Raw genomic sequence first — 23763 nt, 5'->3', positions numbered from 1 at the left:
CAGAGAAAGAGGAAGTTCCGTGAGTGCTCAGCAGCCGGCTCCTCCCCCTGCCAAATTTTTAACTACACATTTCCCCCATTAAATCAGAATCGGTGATACCTATATAACTGTGTAGTGTGTGGAAATTGAAAATCATATTGAAAAAATAGCGATATTGTTGACTATACAAGGCAATGTCTCCAAATCGAGTAATGATGCGAAGTGTGTGGTTAACCGTAACTACGCAGGAAGTGGTTTCATTTAAAAGTTTTTGTGCTCACCCCCACCCCCTCCCTTTTTTGTTTCTTCAGTTCTGAAATTAAACAGCATCCAACATAGGCCTAATCTTACGACATGTGACTTCACTGTTTTCCGTTTTTGCTGAAAGAGTCATTAACAGTAACAAGTTGATGGCAGTTTCAATAAACAAGTCAACACGGAGAAAAGGTAAGTAAGTTTTAACTTTATATTGAACATGAAATTTAAACTGGAAAACATTGGACAGATTAGCCTAACATTTCTACAAAAATGTGATGTTTTCACCTGTGATTGAAACATAAGCTTGTTCCCTTTGGTTGCAGGCAAGAATATTCTTTTCATATTTGCAGCTGTCAAATTCTCAACTTCTTTATTGAGATGTTATACTCGGGTCTTTTACTCAGATTTCATAGTAAAATGTTAAAGACAAAATAAGGTATATTTTTAGTGTGAAAGTGCTTGTAAAAATAACTACCAGAGAAAATGCAAAACTTTGCATTTTTAACTGGTCTTATAAAAATATGTACTATTTGAGATCCAGCAAATGAAAAAAAAAAGGCATTTTAACAATAAGAAATAACATATAGATTGCAATGTGAGAAATACTGTAAAGTGCTGTAATGAAGTTACCACTAGAAACCCTTGAAAACGTGGTTATTAAATGAATAGTTTATTAAATAGCTATTAAAAAGCGCAAAGTTTAAAATGCAAAAGAAAGCTCTGTACTTTTGGATGTATTTTTTTTTTCTAAATTTTACTTAAAATGTAAATGAAATAAGTGGAAGTTTTATTTCATAAGCAAAACTGTATGTTTAAAACAGAGGTCACAGCTGACTTCACCGAAGGTTACTTGTGGGGAAAGAGGCAAATTAGCGATATACTTTTGTTATTTATATAATTATATAATTTTCCTTCCTTGAGATTTTCCAAAATAAAAACTCTAGTAATAAAAAAGGTTTTCTTAATCATAAATTGACAAGAACTTTTATATTGACTTCTTGCTTTTATAGAATGTTTCTGGTGCTGTAACATGTGCAGAAAATACTAAAGTGTTGCTAATCTCAGAGACAAATACTAAAATAAATCTGACTGTAGATTTTTGAAAGAATTTTAATAAAAGACCCCGATATGATCCACTCTTTTCTAATATTATTTTTATTGTGCTGTTGGATGGGGGAAGAGATGACCCCCACAACACCTATAGTTTTGAGTTATTAAAAATGGTTACAGGGTTGATAAGTGACAACAATTTTCTTTTCTTGTCTTCTATTGAAAGACATATATAAATGTGTTTTTCTTTAATATGGTCAAGTTAGCAGGAAATTATTAGGCATACTAGTACACTCCATTTTAAGACCTTTTCAATTGTGAATACTGAAGCTTGCTACTTGTTAACTTAAAATTATCACCAAAAACAGATTAAGATTTGGTGTTCAATACATTTTTTTTTTATTGCTAGAGTGTGAAAAGATCTTGGCAATATACATTTGCTTTGATATAGTGATTAGCTTTTTAATTTGCTGCATTACCTCACAATGGAAAACATTATTTAAATCTGCCTTCAATATTATGGTTCTGACCCTCTGTATCTATGTAATTCAGATAGTTTGGGTTGATATGTTATTAGCTTATTTCATTTTATTATTAAAAAGTTGCATGAATAAACATATGTAGTACTTACACATTAGAACAAAATGAATGTCCATATAAGCATTTGATACTGAAAAAAAAGATCAGTATAGATTTTTAGATTGAGTAATATTTTAAAAGCCAAATTCTCTATAAAACAATGGTTTCTTGCAGAAACAATTAAAATAAAAACATTTCATGGAATATATGTAAAATTAAGAATTAATTTAACATAGCTTAGCATTCTAAAGCATAAAGAACAAGTAATGCTTATAGACATGTAAACTAAAATACACTCAGAATTGCTTGTAAAACACATAATGTATTATCTCTTGAATATACAGACCAAGCCTTAAGAAGCAATTCCAGTTGGGTTATTGTAGGTTACTATAGCTTTATACATTTTAAGTGAATAAATAAGAAACACATTTTGGTGAAATAATAACAATGCAGAGGATCTCATTTGAAGGGCTAGTTCAAAGTTGATTTACTAAAAGAATATCATTCTTTTCCACTTGGGGCCAGCACTCAGCAATAATCAGAAAGAAAACATGCCTTCATTCATATTCCTCCTCTTCTTTTTTAAAGGTCTGTTCAGGAGTGGCCTACTCTATCTCTAATTTAGAATACCCCAGCCTTGTTACCCAGATGGGAAGGCCTCACTTTGCTCATTCCATCTCACTCCCATTGTCCTTAAAAATCTACTCATTCTTTTCTCAGCATTGAGAGCATCTGGTAAAAGTTGTCCATGCTCACAGGAAAAGGTCACAGCATTTTTTCCTCTATTTTTAGCCAGGCCATCCTCCTAGTAGACTTCTACTATGGTCTCCCAGCAGACTGGATCCACAGGAACAGCTAAATGTTGAGGTCTTCCATCTCAAGTGAGGCAAATAGGAAGATATATGTTATGGCAGAAAGTGTGTTTTGTTACTCATTGGTCCTGCATGTGGTATTTAAGCACAGAATTCCTAAGACTGTCCTATATAAAGGGTCAATCAAAGAGATGTGCCCATTGCTCTAAGGTATTTCTGAAAAAACTTACATATTTCTTATGGTAGATGAAAATTACATGAATCTTATCTTCAGATAGTTTTGGTATTCCCATAAACTTGGAAACTATTTAACATAATCAATTGATTTATATATTTTTTAAAAATCATTTATCATCCTAAATTTAACCCTTTGAATAAAAAAAAAATATATATATATATATATAACAAAATAATTGTTATATAGCTGGACATTAAAATGTACTTGTGTCCTGCCTCTATTAGGTTACATCCCAGGTTGGGGAGCATACAGAGGGCAACCAGTCAATGTTTTTCTCTCACATCGATGTTTCTCTCTCCCCAACTTTCTCTCTCTCTCCTTCTCTTGCTCCCCCTAAACATGCCCTAGAGTGAGGGCTAAAAATAAATAAATAAGAAAATAAATAAGTAAATAAATAAAAAATATATTTATAAATATTATAAATTTCAGTTTATAGTAGACTTTCATTTATAAAGGGTTAAAAATGAGTTAAAATTAGTTGACATAATATAGACAATGATTTATATAATTAAAATTTCCAAGGAGAGTGAAGTCAGGCATGGCTGGATCCAGGAGATCACACATAAATATTAGGATTCGTTCTTATTTTCTTTTATCTATAAGCAGTTTATTGCAGAAACTCACACTTAAATGACAAAAAAGCTTTAGGTTTACATCGACCCTTTCAGCAAACTCTGTTGCAAATTAATGCCTTAATTTGTTAGAGTCTATCACAACAAAGCATTGAGATCTATTTGGACTAAATTGTGTCACATGACCATAACCGAGCTGATCTTTGACTCGGGCACAGACACCCTGACTGACCCTGAGTGACCAGGCCTACGTCACAGGTTCATCATGATTGAGGAGCCACCTCCTCCTGCAGCACATGTTATCTTAGCTGAAAAGAGGAGTTTCCACACAACAGAAATGAAAATGCTTTCCCCAGAAGAAAGCTGGTTTCATTACTTGTAGGGAAAAGCACAGAACTCCACAACACAGCCATATATAGTCACATTTAAAAACATTACTTACTCAAATTGTCCAAACTCTGTCATCAGAATGAAATACAGTATCAGTTTATAGGTAAGTTTGAATGAAACAAGGGTTTAAATGAAACTGAAATAATATTTTTTAACCAGCATCTCCATGTATGAACCCCTCCCCACAATATTTGTCATCTAAAACTTATAATCTAGTATGATTACTATTTTAATAATTATGATGTAAATAAAAATTTCTGCATGCCATAAAATGATACAAGAAATATTCTATCAGTGTTCAGAAATTCATCTAACATTTTTGTATTCTTGTTATGACAGCCAGTAAATCAGGGTTATTTTTCAGGTGTTGCTCCATTTGATCATATCCTACCAGAAAAATTAGAACAGCTTTGGAGAAAATATTTGGAGTAGTTTTCAGACAAAGCTAGGACTTGGGAGATGAGAAACATTCCAAGTGACAGGAAGAGAACATGTCAAGGCACAAAAACATGGAGACATATCAGAAAATTTCTGAGGAAGACTTAGTTGTCTGGCTTTGTTAGCTAGAAGAATAGATAATGGTAGGAGGTCAGGCCAGAAACAGTTTGAGATCCTAATAGAGAGGTCTTGCTGAACACATTATGCCTAAGGATTGTAAATAACAACAATGTTGTTGAGCGTGGAAAATACCTAATTGGAGATCTATATTTTGCTTCTCAGTGGGTTGTTTAGCATCAGGATTTATTAGCTTCTTGCATATACCTCACTATTGGTGACAAATGCCTCAGGCAAGTTTATAGAAATGGTTGCAGTCATTGGAGAGAGTTATTCCTCCAAGATCTGGCGCTAGCCCATCTCCCCAAGCCCCTTGAGGTTCTTAAAAAGGCTGCAATCATCTCTTTTTCTTTCCCTTTTCATTTTATGGAAGTCATTTTTATATGCATGTTTTGTTTATTTTTAGTTTGAGAATAGGTGATAGATACAGTGAGGTTGTTCGAAATAAAAACAAATATAAAACTTTTAGAGAAAAATTTTCTCACATTCTAATTTTTATATACCACATTCATCTCCACCTTAACCAAACAGGCAGCCACATTATTTTTAAATCCTCATTTGAGGATATGTTTTCAGTGATTTTAGAGAAGGAGGAAAGGAAAAGGGGAGAGAAACATAGATGTGAGAGAGAAACATTGATTGGCTGCCTCCTGTACAACCCAACCATGAATTGAACCTGCAACTTTTTGGTGCCCAGGATGAGGCTTCAACCCACTGAGCCACCCAGCCAGGGCGCCAACCACATTTTAATTTTTATTTTTTTAAAATATATTTTATTGATATTTTACAGAGAGGAAGAGAGAGAGATAGAGAGCTAGAAACGTCGATGAGAGAGAAACATCGACCAGCTGCCTCTTGCACATCCCCTACTGGGGATGTGCCCGCAACCAATATACATGCCCTTGATCAGAATCAAACCCGGGACCTTTCAGTCCGCAGACCGACACTCTACCACTGAGCCAAACCGGTTTCGGCAGCATTTTAAAACTCTGTATTTTCTACATACACATATGTCTTCCTTTATTATATTTAAAGCTACCATACTATGCATACTTTGCTTTTTTCATTTAGTAATACCTTGGAAATATTTCCATACTAAAAAAACACAAAAAACAAAAAACTATGTAATTCTCTCATTTTTTACAGCTGTTCCGTACTCCACTGTGTGGATATATATCATGCATCATTTCAATCTCTTGTTGAAAGTTTCATGGGTGTTTTCATTTTTTTTTTTTTTCTAATACATGAATGTTTTAAAGTAATTGTGAACACTTGAAAAGGTATCTATAGAATGAATTTCAGAAATACTATTTATTTAAAAACCAAGAGATAAAATAATTTTGATAGTTATTGCCAAACGCTTCTTCATGTTAGTTGTAACTTCTTGAACTTCCCCCAGCACATAATGAGGATGCTGCTGGAAGCTCCTTAGCTTTCCCAACAGATTGTGTTGACACACTTTTCAGGTTTTGCCAATCTGTACAAAACTGCATCTCATCAGTTTTATTTGATATTTCTGTTATGAGGATTGAGGTTGAGCTTGATTTAAAAAAAATTAAAGTTCTATTTGTCATTCTTATTAAGCGAACGTATCCTTTGTCAACTATATGTAATATATAATATGTAATACGGGATCAGAAGCATCAGCGAAGTTCAAGCCTTAGAATGAGATGCTAAAGGAAGTAAGGAATTGGGGCTAGCATATGTAAAATACACTTTGTATAAAGCTTGAAATAGGCAGTCGCCAAAAAAAAAAAAAAATGGGATGAAATATAAATGTTTAAAGGAAGGAGAGGAGAAAAGAAGTACAAATAAATAAAAGGAAGAAAAATATTCAGAAACCCAACAAGGTCTCAGAGGATACTCAGACAGATGGGTGTAAATCACTAGCTCAAGTAGATAAATTGACCTGAAACAGACGGAGGAACACTGGAATGAGTGTCTATGCAGATGAATTGGTATAGATAAGATGAAATGAGGAGAGGACGTTGAGGGAATACATGCTTCATTTTTTTCTCTTCCTCTAACATGGTAGGGAAGCTCATCTGATGAGAGGGAGTACTTATAGGATACCAAAGAATAGGTGGAATAACTTATTTTAAAATATTGGTCTTGTCAGTAACACACAATAAGTACAATTGTGGATTTTAAAATTGATTTTTCTCTTTTTTTTGTGTGGCATCAGCCCAGTTCAATTCAACTCTGTAAATAATTTTGAGCAACTAAGTACATTGCATTGTGCTAGAAATTATCAGGGACACAAAGAATCAATGTGCTCTTTAGCCATTGAAAACTTTGTAGTTTCACAAACACAGCAAGTTAAATATAAACTTATATGTATAAATACAGTGCCATAGAAATAGTACAGAATATGTTATATCAGAGTCCTAATGGTTTCGCTTTCCCAAGTCCCATGGCTATGTATATGTCTTTACGTTATCCACTAGAGGCCTCATGCAGGAAATGGTGTAAGAGTAGGCCTTCCTTCCCCTGGCTGCCTGCTCCAGCTTCCCTCTGGCACTGGGACTGGGGCTTCCCTCCCAGCCCCTGCTTTGTCTGGCCTAATTAGAATAGTATGCATTCATTATTATAGATTATTTAAGTTGCATTTAATGCAAATGAACACTCTTTGCCCCTTGAGCCTGTCTGTTCATTTAACTTCTGGGATATTTCATTTTCCCAGTTTTTCTCCAAACTCACTGGATGTTCCTTCTCTGTTTCCTTTGCTCACTCTTTCTCACCATCTAGCTCTCTAAATGTTAGAATGTCCTGCAATCAGTCTTCTGATTTCTACCTATCCAATCGCAGCTCTGGTCTTCTGTTTAGTCTTAGGTGATCTTACTTTGTGCCATGAGTTGAAATACTATCTATATTCCAATTAGATCTCAACACTAAATCTTTTTCTTAAGCACTGGAGCTATAAGGCAATTGCCTACTCATGGTTTCCAATGGAATCTCTCACAGAGATAGCAAAATGAGTATATTTAAGATGAAGCTCTAACTACTCCCCATTTGTTCCCGAAACAACCTGCTTCTTCCCTATTTCCATCTTTTCATTTAATGGTACCTATCTATCTTTTAAGGTCAGTAAACTAAGAAGTACCCTCAGTTTCACTATTTCTTCATACTCCTTATCCAAAACCACATCCAATTCATCAGTTATAAGCAGAGCCTGTAAAATATTGACTATTATTTTATTTAATGGCCCTTGAAATGTTATATCACCCTCCCCCCTGGACAAATAGCTCTTTAAAAAAAAATTTTTTTTTTGTATTATGACTTTTTCTCAAAAAATATGCTAAATTAGTACAATAAGTGACATTTTGATGACATCATAATTTTAGATAAAGCCACACTTACAATTCACTTTCTAGTGTCAAGTAAAAGAAAAATCATAAAAATGTATGGATTAATGTTGATTTGCACATTTTGAATGACTCAAGGATATTGATGAGGTAGTAACTTTCAGAACCTTTCAGTAAGGGTTTTTTTTTTTTTTTTTTTTTTTTTTTTTTTTTTTTTTTTTTTTTTTTTTTTTTTTTTTTTTTATGTTTTTTTTTTTTTTTTTTTTTTTTTTTTTTTTTTTTGTGTGTGTGTGTGTGTGTGTGTGGTTTTGTCCTAAAAGTGTTTTTCTGTATTATAAGTTATTAAGTATGCTCTTAGGAAAAGAAGACTTAGTCTTACAACCATTAAAAATTTTGGTGAAGAAAATAATTCAGGAAAAAAAGGGAAATTTGATAATTTAAAAAATATTATATCTTACATACATTTTTTCCAAATTGTTAATTTTTACATAAACCAATTTTTTATCTATTCATATGTTTATATATTTATAAATGGTGATTGTATGTATTCAACTCTTATTTAACAGAGTAGAGGCCGATGCATGAAATTCGTGCATTTGGGGGAAGGGGGTCCCCTCATCCCAGCCTGCACTCCTCTCTCCAATCTGGGACCCCTTCTGGGATGATCAACTGCCGTATTGGGCCTAAACCAGCAGTTGGACATCCCTCTCACAATCCAAGACCGCTGACTCTTAACTGCTCATCAACCTGCCTGCCTGATCGCCCTAACATATTTCAAACAAATGATACTTTATGGGTACATTTTCAGTTACCTGGCAGTGGTGGAAGTTGGATTAGAACCTTGGAACTCATTATATACTGTGCTGTCTTTCTGAAACTCAGGACAGGCAACACATCATCCACACCAACCACCTCTAACTATTGCAATAAGCTATTTTGCTAAAACCATGGTATTAAATTTTAATCATTATGTTTGTTTTTGATTAATTTTCTAAAACCTTACAGACATTTTTGTTCTGCTATCTACTGATGTAATGCCAAGCTGGGAGTCAAAATAAGATAGGCTTTTAGAAGAGTAGACTGCTCAGGAAACTAGGTGCTGAGTCAAGGGAAATTTTTCTTTTTGTTAATTTATTTTTCTGCTTTAGTTAGTTTTATATTAGAATTTTAAGGGCTAGAAACTGGGTAGTAAAGTTCATATTCATTTTTATGATAAGTGTACTGGGAACTCAAGTAACCTGAACCTCCAGATAATATTATCTACTTGTATTTTGATGGTTCTCTTAAAGGAAGTGGAATTTAGGAGTGAACATGAGTGTTGAATATCCCAGTAGTGTCTCCAACACCGTGGTAGGTACTATGGTATTATAAAAAATAGACAATATTCCCTTATTTGCAAAATACTTATGATAAGTATGAGACATTCATCAATATAAATTATTAGAATAGGATTATTAATAATACTAATCACAACAATGATTATGCTATTATGTATAATGCATATTATGTATCAGATGTTTGGATATGTGATATTATTTGATATCCATAAAAATCATGTGATGGAGCCGTGGCTGGTGTGGCTTAGTTTGTTGGGTGTCGTCCTGTGCACTGAAGGGTTGCTGGTTGGATTCCTGGTCAAGGCACATGCCTGGGTTATGGGCTTCATCCCTGGTAGGGGGCATGCAGGAGGCAGCTGATTGATGTTTCACTCTCACATAGATGCTTCTTTCTCTCTCTCTCCATCCTCTCCCTTTCTCTAAAAAATCAATACAAATGTATATTTTTAAATCATGTAAGGGAGTCAGTATCTGTTTTAAAGATAAGGAAGGTACAATTAAGTGGTTAAGTATCCAAATTTATGTACAACTTAGTTGAGTGTATCATGATTTACAGGGATATCTGGATAATACAAAAAACATGTTATTTTCACAATGCTACCCTGCACATTCTAGCCTGTTAAGTGACACCAGTTAAGCAATGCTGGACTTCATTATATGTTTTTTAGTATCCAAAGCGTCTAAAAGGATTCTGCTTTGTTGAATGTCTAAAGCAATGCCATCTGTGGAAATGGGTTGCTTGTTCATATTAATTACCTCATATACAGGTGATACAAAATATGTGAGAAAGGAAACATTTTTGCCTTAGTTTCTGTTATACTGCCAGTACTTTATCTATTTTTCTTTATCTCTTCTGGACCCCATGTCTACCCGCTGTCCTTTAATGTTCAAAATTCCTTCTTAAGCCATGCTGAACATTATGATGTGGCAACTAGCAACAAATGGCTACTCAGCACTTGAAATGTGGCCAGGCTAAATTGAGTTGTAAAATGAACTTCCACTTATAAAGATTATTACAAATAAAGAGAATTTTAATGATCTCATTAATATTTCCATATTGATCATGTGCTGAAATTATAAAATTTTTATATACTAGGTTAAAAGCATATTATTAAAATTAATTTTACGAATATTATTTTACTCATCTAATGTGGCTACCACAAACAAATTCCATAGGTGACTCACATCATATTTCTAGTGAGTGGCACAGCTCTAGACCATCTTCTCTTTTTTCCAGGTACCTTTGACATGCTTTCCCATTTTTATGCTTTAAATGTAATCTCTCAAATATAGTTCTTAATTTTTTTTATCTTTGGCCTTGGCTTCTCTTCCAATATTTTTTCTCATTTTAGTTTGTTACTTGATATATCTATACCTTGATTTCTCAAGTCATCTAAACAAGTAATTTTGGAATCTCTACTTACTCCAAACATCCAATCAATTGTCATGTTTTAGGGGAAGCCAGTCCCTCCCTCCTCTCTGTTTTTATTTATTGTCATAGTTATTTATTTGGTTATCCATTATGTCTTTTCTAGACTTTGGCAAAGAGGCCTTACTTGCTTCCATACTCCTCTTTCTCATTATTTTTATTTTGCCTATTTCAGATTTATTTTATGTCTTCAAGTGGATTAATACAAGTAAGAACGTCAATTCTCTATTTTTATTCTACTCAGAGTTTTTAAAGTGAGTTCACATACCTCATTTTATTTGATTATTCCAGCAAGCTAGTGAAATAAACAAGAGCTCTTAATAGATTTAAAGAAGGTAATAACACATGGGGTAATTGAATTGTTTGAGAACATGATGAGAACATATTTCTCCTAAACTTTAGTCTAGAAATTCTTTTATTCCTTATAGAGATAGTAAAGATATTAAGAGCTCAGGTTGGGAAGTCAGAAAAAGCAAAGTTCAATCCTGGGCTCCACCACTTGCACTTGCTATTGTAGATATTACATACCTTATCTTGTCCATCTCTCTGAGCTTGAGTTTCCTCACCAATAAAATGGGGGCGTTTCATCACAGGATGAAAAGAAAAGTAATGTATGTAAAATATTTTGTCTAGTTTGTGGCATATAATAATTGTTTTACAAAAGGTTAAATGTAGTGCAAATAGTAGCCATAGTAATTGGTTTATTAGGTTTAATCCATTGATGACCATTTGCCCCCTTGTTATGAAATAAAACTTATGCCAAGATATTTTCGGTTTATTTCAATTGTCAGTATTATTATATGATTATAGAGCTCATCAAAAGCATTTCTTGCTATTGCTTTCATTTCCCCAATACAGCTGTGTGGGGGAGGATAGTATAGCTGTGTGTGGGAGAAGGAAGAAGGCTCAACTTGTTTGTTTACCAGTTTGGGGTTGGTATGGAAGCTTTCCTTTGAGCAGCTCAAGATGTCTCCTCACCAAAAATACCCTTTATTTATTTTTTATTTTTTTATTTTTTGGTGGTTTAATTTATTTTTTATTTATTTATTTTTCTATTTTTTATTTATTAAATTATTATCTGTGTACATATTTTAACATTTTTGAAGAATTAATATCCATCACACAGTGCAATTCAAGAAGAGGTAGGCAGCCTTTGACTCTTGGACACGCAATTAAAATACAGAAAAACTACAGAGACAAGGAGAAAGAGAGAAAGCAAAATATTCTTCAACCACTTTTACTTTGTACCTAAATTTGCCTAGGGTAGTAAGGTAATAACATAGAAGGTTCCTGAGGCAGATATTCTAGGATTCTAGCAAAATTATTCTAGAAGGAAAAATAAGGAAAGAAATTGAGAGGTCCAGGATTATTTTTATTTATTTATTTATTTATTTATTTATTTATTTATTTATTTATTTATTTTTTCTCCCTGAAAAAACCTCAGGATTCCATGTATGTAGGTTGAGTGAGTAGTCCAATCTAAGTCCTAATTCTGAAAACTATTAGGACATCCACTTAATACAAGTAAGGTGTGGCAGTGGGAAGTGGCTATGGTGCTGCCCTTGGAGAACCAGCTTCATCCTACAGGTCAAGCCCTTTTGGGTTATAGTTTGGCTTTAAGAAAGTGAGCTGTGGTTTCAGAGTAGGAAGTCGACCAGAAAGAAAAACTAGAGACTAGTCAGTTTTGGGGGTAGAACATGACTTGAGGGATGAGGAAGGTGAGATGCAGTGGTTATTCCCTGGCCCCAATACACTGTATCTCAAAGCCACTTGGCAGCTTTTGAGGTAGAGAAGTGGGAAAGAAACATAGGAATCCAGTGACGTTTGGGGCTGGAAACCACAACCAGTCTAACACAGTGGCAAACCTGAACTGGGTGGAAATGCTCGCCGTCTTGGGGGAATTGGAGGCAGGGGAATTTCAGATAGGCACCAGATACCCGTAATGTTATAGACACTACACAGAGTAACAACACTGGTAAATGTAGCATCTGACTTTAAGGATCCCACAGTCAATTTGAGCAGAGGAGACACACAACTCAAATGGAGAACAGAAAAATCTAGAAGCCAGGATATAATTATCTGCCAACATAGAAAAGGAACAGTAAAGGAGGTCAGAGCAGAAAGGAGGAAAAGGGGAACTTAGCAATAGCAAAGAGCACAGCACACTTTCATACTCTTTGTCATTTGAGATCATGTTGAAAACATTATAAGAATATTTGAAATAATGTTAATCTTCAATGACCCATTCTAAAACAGTGGAACAAACACAGTCTCTTCTTGGTTTTGTTCTACATTTCTAATATATAATATATATAATGACATTGGTTTACTGGGTAGCAGAATCTCTGCTTAACCCACACAGGTGACTGATACCAAGAATCACAGTCACAAATGACCCCGCCCGTCAAGATACCTATGCAAATCAAGTGTGAAGGGAGAGAACTTCTGGACCAGAGAGAACTTGGCCCTTTAGAGTAGGGGTGTCGAACTCAATCAGAGAAGGGGCCAAAATCTAAAATCCAGCCTAAATCGCGGGCCGAATGGTTCACTGAACAGTCATAAACTGTCATTGTGATGGAAACGCAACGGAGTGCAGTGATGACAGCGCGGTGGGGGCCACATTGCAAAGCCTGGCGGGACGGATTTGGCCCGCGGGCCTTGTGTTTGACACATGTGCTTTAGAGGATGTAGTGGGTGCCCACCTCCAGCTGACAGTTACCATACACACCTTGATAAGTTTTTCACACCTTGTGACTTCTCAAGAGAAGACACACAGATATATACCCCTTTAAAAAATAAAAATCCTCATTTTCCATGGGAACTCATTCAAAACATTTGAAGTCATTGTTCAGGCCCAACAACATATGTCTGTGGGTTGTGTTTGGTTGGCAGTCTGCTGGTTTTCCACCTCTTTTTGCTTTTATGGCTGCTCCTAAGCAAGCAGGAACAGGGTGCAATAACTGTTTACACAATACATTCTAATCAAGGGTTAGTGACTGTCTAGCACATTAGATTATTCTATGAAAAAGCACCCATTTAAATATAGTTGTGTGGGTGGTTTTTTTTATTTTTTATTTAGGTCCTTGTTTTGTTTGTCTATCTTTCATGATTGTGTTCATTTTTCTATTTGAAAGAACAAAATTTTATCTGCTTCCAATTCTCCTCAAAGCATTTTTTTAACCTCGAAAACATATCTCCAAAAGGTTAACTTTTCTAAATCATAGCAAATATAGTAATCTTTAGTTTACCTGCTATTTTCAAAGCCACGTGATATAAATTATGGACCAGAGAACCCACACTTGTATGGATGCATTGTTGTAGGGAAGCTATGAAGGAGGTTCTTATACCTTGGGTGGTGGTCATAATAGAAAGGACAATTTAAACACACATGTATGCATACACAGACAGATGTGAAATTCACAGCCCACAAGATGGGGAAATGGAGCTGGGTGTGGCTGTATAACCGCTTTCATCATACATGTTATCTATTAATAGATCAGAATCTCTAAACCTCAGTAGTCTGACAAGGCTATAAGAGAATAAAGGGAGGATAGTGAGAAAAAAAACAATTACTGTTCAATAATGTTTAAACAAAATGAATAATCCTGGTAGTCATTTAAAAACTATAAATATGTATGCATTCCCCTTTGAGTTCAATATGCACTAGACAAAGTCATATATTTTGCTTTGTGATGAACCTAAAATAATGTAGAACTTTGACTACACTACTACAAATTATAGTAACCCTCAATTAACTGGGAGGCATTTAACCCTCTTTTCTACATCTCAGTTCCTGGGGAGAGGACTCTCCCAGTGCTCCTTTGAAGAAAGAGAAGTAAAACGCCACTTTTATTATTTTAAAAATATATATGTTTTTATTAATTTTATTTTATTATTAATTTTTTAAAATAAATATATTTTATTGATTTTTAACAGAGAGGAAGGGAGAGAGATAGAGAGCTAGAAATGTCGATGAGAGAGAAACATCGACCAGCTGCCTCCTGCACACCCCCCACTGGGGATGTGCCCACAACCAATGTACATGCCCCTGGCCGGAATTGAACCCAGGACCTTTCAGTCTGCAGACCCGCGCTCTACCACTGAGCTAAACCAGCTTTGGCAATTTTATTTTATTATTAATTTTAATTTAACTTTATTGTAAACTTATTACAGATGTCCCCTTCCTGCTTCCCCATCCCCTATTGCTCCCCTTCTCCCTCCTCTGTTGGCTGTGTCCCTGGAAAACACCAGTTTTTTAAATGAGGACTCTAGTCCCCCAACGACTCTAGGATTGAGGTTCCTGGTAGTGCAACTGAAGTGCTTCAAGAAACTAAAAAAAGAGCCTTTAGTTAATCAACCTAGAAAGGAAAGGGTACCTTTTAAGATATACAACATATGTAGCATATTGAAAGATCTTCAGAGAAGGATTGAAAAACTCAGTCTAAAACATTCAATTTAAATAAAGTATCATAGATTGGTAAATAATTTTCCTATTTTGATATTCTTGGCTTCATAGAAGGAAGCCTCACTAGCCCCAAATTTCAGATTATATTTGAATGAACACAATAGGATTTTGTGGAATCTGTTTTGTTCTTATACCGAAGATCCTTTGTTATTCAACAAGGAAAATAACTGCAAGTGTTTAAATTGACGTTGTTTCACTCACACAAAGTTCATGATATAAACATTAAACAATAACAAAAAACACCTGTGCTGAGAGTTACACAATAGACCCTGATTGCTTGTCTTATGATCCTTTAGGGTTTTTCTTGTATGTAAGAGAATTTATTTTGTAGCAGTAACTAAGCTTGGATGTGTGTTCTGGATTGCTAGACATCATATTTAAATTAATCTTAAATAGATATTCACAGTATTACTTTCATGTACCTCTGTGTCTATGTATCCATCTCTAAACCTACCTATTCACTACCTATCCTCTTCTCACTCTTCCCAACTATGATCCATACCACTCCTCCCAACCACCAGCATATTACCAAGTGAAATGTATTCCTAGAAAACTTAATTTGAGCAACAATATATACAAATATGAATCTAGTAGTAATAATGGGCTCTAAAAACAAAGAGACACTATAGTAATTGGTAACAATTTTAGAACAATGTAGATATAAAATTTAAAATATAACTTTATATAATTCTATAGGCATGTTTCTCAAGAAAGTTCAGTATGCATCTGAGTCAGCAGGGGTGATGGCCAAGCCTGTAGTTCCTCAGGCCCTGAGTCAGTCTTGCTGAGTGGACATGTCTTTGGAAGGCACAGTGGAACCTGCCTGTTTGAAGCTCCTCACACTGACCCTTGCACATCCCTGTTCTAAGTGTTCTTCTTCCTCACTTCTAGAGCTGTTTGTTCATTTTCAATGGAAGATGAATTATTTCTGACCTGATTCCCAGAATAAATCTCAGCTTATTGCAAATAATTTTAAACTATTTCCAATGGGATAAAGTTCTGTGAGTTTGATAATAAATTATAAAATGTGATCATGGCTTTTGGTCTGCACTTGTGATACAAATATCAAGTGTGTTTCCCTTTCATTACAAATGCCAGCACCTCAATAAGTCATGCCTTCATCCTCAGGCATTTGCTTCGTCCTTTTCCACCACTTTCTCCACTGGCAACCTGGTCTCTCATTGCCCCCTTCCCTTGGAAGGATTGAAGCCCTACCTCTCTAGGCCAATCTCCTCTGTGGGTAATTGAGCTTCCTCTGAATAATACCAGGCATTCAGAACTCTTACTTAGTAACATACCACCTAGTGGATAACAATCTGTAGATGGGGACTTCTCAATAATGCTCCTCACAGATTATACAAACACAGGCATTCACACACACACACACACACACACACACACACACACACAATTTAAAATGTATTTTCATGCATACATAATTGAGTTGGAGAGAAACTGACTTTTAAATGCATTCAAGGAGACATTGTGAAATATTTTATTTGAACGTTTTAATGGTATTGCCATTCTCACAACAATGGACTATGACATTACTGTCCCAATCTCAGACATGTCCCTTTGGCCCTGAAATCCAACCCAATCAATTCCGAGTTTGAAACCATGAGCATTAGGGAAAGACTAATTGGATACAATAACAAACTTGCTAAATAAAACAAATGTCAGCCATATTTGACTACTGTCAGTTATGTCAGTTACTGACTTCTGTTCATTAATGTTGAGCACTAATTATGCAATACGCAGCTTCTCCATGTTTTAACACAGGCAGGCCACCATAGAGATAGAAAAGTCTAGTGTACTACAATTGATGGGTGATTAGATATTTTTTAAAATATGTATTTTTAATTGATTTTAGAGAAAGAGGAAGGGAGAGGGAAAGAGAGAAAAATAGAGCAGTTGCCTCCTGCTCCGTCTCTGATTGGGGATTGAACCTGCAACCTGAGAATGTGCCCTGACTGGGAATAAACTGGCAACCTTTTGGTGTGCAGGTCAATGCTCAGCCAGCTGAGCCACACTGGCCAGGGCAATGCCGATTCAATTTAATCTGCCTGATGAAGGGCTTTGTAGCATCCTTTGGGAAATAAACACTATACAACACGAAATCCCAGGAAACAAGCAATTGTAGGTTAAAATGTCTTTTTCACACTTGATACTCGTTTCCTAAAGATCAGTGAGTGAGTCCGTCCTGGAGAGTGTGAGGCTGCTTGTTTTGCCCGCATTTCTAATGCAGTGGCTGCTGAGCAGCTTGTTCTGTCACCCCCGTTTTCTCCGTCAGTGACATTTCATCACTCAGTGCCCTAAGATAGTCACCCTGCTTTCCTTTAATTGATACTTGTATGCAAGAGGCGGAAAAACGGCTCAGCATTTCTTGCTAGATTAGGTCAAAACTGACAGAGGAAACAGAGAAGATTGCATTACTTATGCCCCTGATGGTTCTCCTGGGTTTCCAAGGAGATTGGCATTTCATAAAATGTCTTACGCTGCCTACACATAATTACAATGGCACAGACATTGTGTTCCTATTTGCTTTTGAATCTTGACTTCTTAGCTGATCGTCAGAGGGAAATTCAGAAGCAGTTCCACTCATCTAATTTTGTTTTCCCTCCTAGGCCCTTAGTCCATGCATTGCACCCGTGGACCTCTCATCTTTAAGTGCTTCATTTGTCATTCCTGTGAAGTCTTTACCTTTTTCTTCAACTGCTTGGTAACCAGAAGCATGAAACATGCACCTGGAAGTTCCAAGTAAAGTTTCTAAAGTTCTAGAGAACTCCCCAAGCCCCGCCCCGATACCTGGGTGTCCTTATCAAATAGATACTGTGAATTTAATTCTGATTTAAAGTTAACTAAGAAGAATCCATGATAATGCCTTGTTTACTGTGTACTTTTAAGTGTTTAGGCATCCATTCTTTTTTTTTTTTTTCTTTAAGAGAGAGAGAGAGAGAGAGAGAGAGAGAGAGAGAGAGAGAGAGAGATTAAAGAGAAACATTGATCGGTTGCCTCTCATACGCACCTTGTCCAGGCTTTGGGCCAGCAACATGGGTATGTGCTCTGATAGGGAATCGAACCCACAACCCTTCAGTGCATGGGATGATGCTCCAACCAACTGAGCCACATCAGCCAGGGCTGGCAATCCAATCTTTTGGGTCTCTTTTCACTGCCTTTTGAGATGGGATTATGCCTTAAATAAAGTTATCAATGTTCCTCCGGATCTATAAGAAAAAACTAAAATCTTTAATAGGAATTGCAAGGTGCTCCAATCCAGCCAATATTAACTCTTTCTTTCTCACTTTCCACCAAATCACACACCCTAACAATTGTTATTGATGCTCACCCCTCTTTCCCTTAAATATTATGATCTTAGCTTGCACTGCTATTCATATCCCTTTTCTGTTTTGGAGTTCTATTTATCATACAATGTCAAAGTCAAATGCCACCTTCACTTTGAGGTTGTCCTAAATCCCATTCTCCATTGCACTCTCATCAGGCTCCATTGTAGACAAGCATGGTCATGTCTAACTCAACCTTCGGTTTTTAATAATTTTTAAAGAAACTGTGGGACCTAACAAGTCTATTCCTCAGGGTTGAGGCTCAATGAAAATTTCAAGTGTAAAATCGGTTGCTTTGCTCTCAAAAGGATGAGTTTAAAAGGCTAAAGGAAATGGCAACAGGATGCCAAGATCTAAGAAAAATTCAAGGTTACCTATTAAATTTTGTCCAGGACTTACGTACTCTACTCAAAAATGTATTTTACTTGTCCTTTTCACCACTTAGGATGCTCACATGCAATGACAATAACTGTGCCACAATTTATCTATGTGGTTGACTTGCCAGACTTCGTCAGTAACTGTGGCATATCGCCCAGATTCCCTGATAGAAGTTAAATAAATGCAAAGCCTTATCACATTTCCTATATATTAACACCTGCCCCATGAAAGACAATGTTCCCCGATGGGGTGGCTTTGGTCAAATTCCTTTACTGTGATCTTCTTTTTTCATTATATTTGACATTTTGGAAATGGAGTTTTATTGCACTCTCTGGAAGTGGTCTGGGGAAATTAGACTTAATAGAGATGTAGAAGCCATAGGGGGAAAAAAATAAGAAAAGGAAAGTGAACTGGTAGGAAACTGAAATTAAAATGTTATTTTGGTAAATGGCTGCTGTGGAGGAGACGACAAACAATTGCAATGCAAGTTAATTACTGACCTGTCAGGGAAGTGTAGCACCAAGGTTGTGCCACACATTACTGGAGCTACCAAGGCCACAAGTCATTTCCACGGGGAAGCAAACAGACCATCACAGATCAACATAAGATCTTTCCAGGGGTCGGAGAGAATTTCTCAGAGAAGTACTATTTGTCTGTGGAGCTGCCATTAGCTCTTAGCAGACCTGGAGGAACAGCGCTTCCCAGATATTCCAGGAAATAAAGGGGCTCAGTTCACCATAGAGAGTTCCTGTGTGCTCAGGCAGCAGGGATGGTAGCTCTTAAAAGACCAGACAGCTCACTTTCCACAGAGTGAACACCTGGTTAACACTCATTGAATGGGAATCCTCTGGGGGACATTCAGTGCTGCTTCTGAGATGGATTTCCTTACGAAATCCTCAGTGGTAGTTATGTCAGGCAAGCGAGCCCTTCTTTTTGGAGAAAGAGTATGATGTACCTAAAGAAACTTGAAACTCAAGGAAAACATTCTCTATTGTCATGACAATAAACTGCTAAATTCTAAGTTCGTGATAAATGTCATTTTTTTTAAATGAGAAAGAGGTTATTCTAAAATGCAAATATGGCATTCTTCATATTTTAAAAAATTCATGTGAACCTCCAAGTATGTTTAATGTTAGCCTCAGAAGATATGAAATGCATTGCTTTTTTCCTGCTTCTCTCTGATTATGAAATATCCATAGTTCATGTGGCCCTTAGAAACTCTGGCCAACTTGAGTGACACATATTTTTCTTTCATTAAGAAATAAACTTGCTCAAAGACATTTTCCTGTGGGTAATGCTTTTCTAGGCTATGTCTACTGGCATTAACTTGTTTCCATAGTTTTCTACTTATATATTCAACAAACATTTATTAAGTCTCAATTGTTTTGTCAAGAAGCACAGGGACATTTATAAATGATTAAATAGTAAGACTTACCTAACATGGCTGTCCTATTACCATTTTAATTCCCTTATCTGTCAGATTTCCTTGGGAATTGTTGTAACCTTATTTTTTTCTTACACAGTTTCCACTTGACTTGGAGGCTGTTGACTAAAGCAAGGAAGTTTGGGGATGTAGGCCCTGAGTCCTGTTCTGGGACTACTTTAGAACAGGTTGATGCACCTTGCGAAAACATCTTGGTATCTCTGAACTTCAGTTTTTTTCTGCTCTGCATCCTGGAAATACAGCATAGTGCAAATTCAGTATCTCCTAGCTCACGATATTCTTAACATTCTTCCATTTTTAATGATGTTGATGGGAAAGAGATGTCAAAAATTCACTTTCTAACTCAAAAGGGCAAGCTGCTTAGTATAATTAACAGAGTGTTAAAAAAATAATTGACAGAGCAGCTATTAAATTATGATTATGCAAAATATCACATTCCCTCCTATTTGGGTATTTGCAGGGACAATGGGAGAATCAGTCCCAGAACAGTCCAGAACCAAGTCTGTTGAGCAGAGCTAGAGCTTGTGTGGTTCTTATGAAGTGCATTGTCATCACTGCTTCCTGTTTTTAAAACAGTATTGAAAGTGGAACCAGTGCAATACTAATATCAGAAGCTATTCTTGCTCTTCTCTTGGTACATAGAAATCAGGAAGTCTGGAAATCGTGAAGCCAGTCTTGAGTGATTTACATTTTAATTTCTAACTCAGGGATATTTATTTGGAGACAGTTAGAAAATCAATGGATATGTTAGACACATGCAAAATGAACTAATTCCTTAATATTCTCTTAGTCATTCACCAAGGCTCTGTTTGTCACATGTGTCAATATTTTATCTAATAAAACATGATGATGACGACGATGATGATGATGATGATGATGATCAGGAAGAACAAGGGACATTCTAAATCAAATCACATGTATATTACATGTTACTAAGCTGCATAGAAATCACACATAGACAAGTATTGATAATACAATCTATTCTACCAAATCTAGAAAGTTGAAGATCATTGAAGAATAAAAACCTGGGTGAAACAACAGAATCTAATTTCAAAACTCTGTGAATATGCCTGGAATAATAACACAGAAAGATTCACACATTGAAGTTCTTCATGGTCTTTCTGAGTACATTCTGAATTTGATACATGTGTTCCTGGCAGCTTAGTTAGGATGGACCCTAGGGTGGGAGGGCTTCCTTTGATTTGAAGTTGGGAAGGCTTCATAATGGAGTTTGTTCCCTTATGGTCAGCAAACTGTGGCTTGAGAGCCACATATGGCTCTTTGTCCTCCTGATTGTGGCTCTTCCACAAAATACCACGTGCAGGTGTGCATGTACAGTGTGGTTGAAACTTCATGGCCCATGTACAAAAGTCAGTTTTAGGCTCTCAAAAGAAATTTTAATGGTTGTACTGTTGATATTTGGCTCTGTTGACTAATGAGTTTGCCGACCCTAGAAACTTCTTTCATAAAGACTCAAAAATAAGCCCACTAAGGTAGGACCATCACATTGCATAACTTCAGGGGGCACCACTTACCAGAATGCAATGCTAATTAATGTCCTATCTCATCTCGAGACACAATGCAACCTCCCTCCTAAGTTTACCTAAGGTCAAATGTGAAGTTGGCTAATCAAAGCTCTTCCCCTGCAAGGTATTTTCCTCACATAACCAGAAAAGATTCTATTTTGAGATTCAAGTAAATGCTACCCTGAGAAGTTAAGGGGAAGTCTGACATTGTGTTGAGTAGTTTAACTAGTCCCCTCTCAGATACATCTACCGGTAAGTGATTCATGGAGTGAATGGGTATGTTTCAAGGACTTGGTAAGAAAGCATGGGTGATGGAATATCAGAAGTGTTGACATTGTGGATGAGAGAAGGCCTGAGTAGTTGCTGCAGTAAGGACTTTGGCATATAAAATATGAAAGGAATCATAGGAGCCTGGGAGAGGAAGAAAGGAGGTTAGGAGGTGAGTGAAGAGAATATGAGAAATTGAAAGGTGGCCAAAAGAAAGGGCTGCACGTGGGATCCAAACAGAACTTGCAAAATTTGAACTAGAAACTGTCTTAACCACTTAGAATGAGAAGCTACTAACAGGGAAGACAATAAATCATCTCTGAACCCATAGCAGTTATAAGTTCCACAACCACTAGTACAGCTGTCATTTCAGCCCATCAGGTTTCCTTCCTCCTGTGTCCTCCCTCCTTCTTCCTACCCCTACCACAGTCCTGGGGGTTAGAGGGTGGGGGGGCTGCTTCTCTCTATCTTGTGCTCAAATTGCCCAAACAAGTCCTTTGTGCATTATGCCAAGGAAAGCCCTCTTCCCACATTCTCTCCTTCAGAGTGTCTGGAATATCAGCCCCTTACAGCACTGGTTGAGTTAGAAGAGGTGGGATTTTCAGGCAGTCCTTCAGCCAGATGAGAGGCGAACAAGATGATCAGAATCATACACACTGAGGATAAATGCCTTTTAAAAAATAAAATCCATTATTTATCTTTTCCTTGAACTTTATTGACACTATATTTTTCCTTCATAACACATTTCAATATCTACCTTATAATCTCAGTCATTTGCATACTTTTATATCACTGAGCTCCTTGCCTGAAATGCCCAACCTGCTCTGACTTACCTCTAGCACTAACTCATCTGTTATGCAGACAGCAGCTTCTGTCTGTCCATTTCCCAGTTCCACCTGAGTTGCTCTTCTATCTACCTAGACACAACTCTATTTTCATTTAATTATGTATGGTTGCTCTATCACCCTGACAAACTGTAAGACACTTCATAAAAAAAAAAAAAAAAAAAAAGTATATCCCATCTCTCCTTTAGTGCCACTTAAGAGAATCTCAATAAATGTTTAATGGATTATTTATATTCTGCTGGTAGGAATCTTTGACAAGAGACTTTGTGTTTTTTTCTTTATTTTCCCTGAGCAATGTAGTAATGTTCTGCAAAATTATTTATAAATATGAGAACAATCTATACTATCTATACTAATATAAGGGTAATATGCTAATTAGACCAGGAAACCTTCTGGGAGACTAGCCAGGGAGGGCAGTTGGAAGCCATTAGGCCAGCCAGGGAGGGCAGTTGGGAGTGAACAGGCCAGAAGGTGGGGCAGTTGGTGGCCAGCAGGCTGGCAGGCAGAGTGGTTAGGGGCAATCAGGTAGGCAAGCAGGTGAATGGATTGGAGCCAGAGGTCCAGGATTGTGAGAAGGATGTGGAATTGGGCCTAAAATGGCAGTTGGACATCCCCCGAGAGGTCCCAGATGGGAGAGGGTGCTGGCCGGACTGAGGGACAACCCCCCTCCCCATGCACGAATTTCGTGCACTGGGGCCACTAGTTATAAAATAATATCAAGTTACTGCCTTTGTAGAACAAAATACAGGAAAGCTGAATAGAGAACAAATGGAATGCAGGCGGATATCAACCAAATGTAAGGATGGGGTCAGAAGGAAAGGGAGTGATAGCTAGAGGAGAGAATGGGGTAAGAACATTGTAGTAGGGAAAGAGATAAACTAAACAGAAAGATCTAAAGAAGGAAGATTTTTTAAAATGTTTCCTGTAGTCTGTCCCCAAGAAGAAACATAGGGAAGCCAGATAAGAGGCTTTTTAAGTAGTCCAGCCCTTAAA

General features: G+C 36.4%; 1 protein-coding gene across 1 annotated transcript in view; it reads left to right on the top strand.

Moving 5' to 3' along the window:
- The first annotated feature begins 295 nt into the window (after positions 1-295).
- The window catches only part of ARHGAP15 (Rho GTPase activating protein 15), a 622919-nt gene continuing 599451 nt past the window's right edge, over positions 296-23763 (top strand). Inside the window, exon 1 of the mRNA XM_036422005.2 lies at positions 296-426. The gene's annotated coding sequence lies outside the window, so the exon portion shown is untranslated. The remainder of the gene's footprint in view (positions 427-23763) is intronic.

Source organism: Pipistrellus kuhlii, unplaced genomic scaffold (genome assembly GCF_014108245.1).
Source record: "Pipistrellus kuhlii isolate mPipKuh1 unplaced genomic scaffold, mPipKuh1.p scaffold_m20_p_7, whole genome shotgun sequence".
NCBI lineage: Eukaryota > Metazoa > Chordata > Mammalia > Chiroptera > Vespertilionidae > Pipistrellus > Pipistrellus kuhlii.
This window is presented reverse-complemented; position numbering and strand designations above follow the sequence as displayed.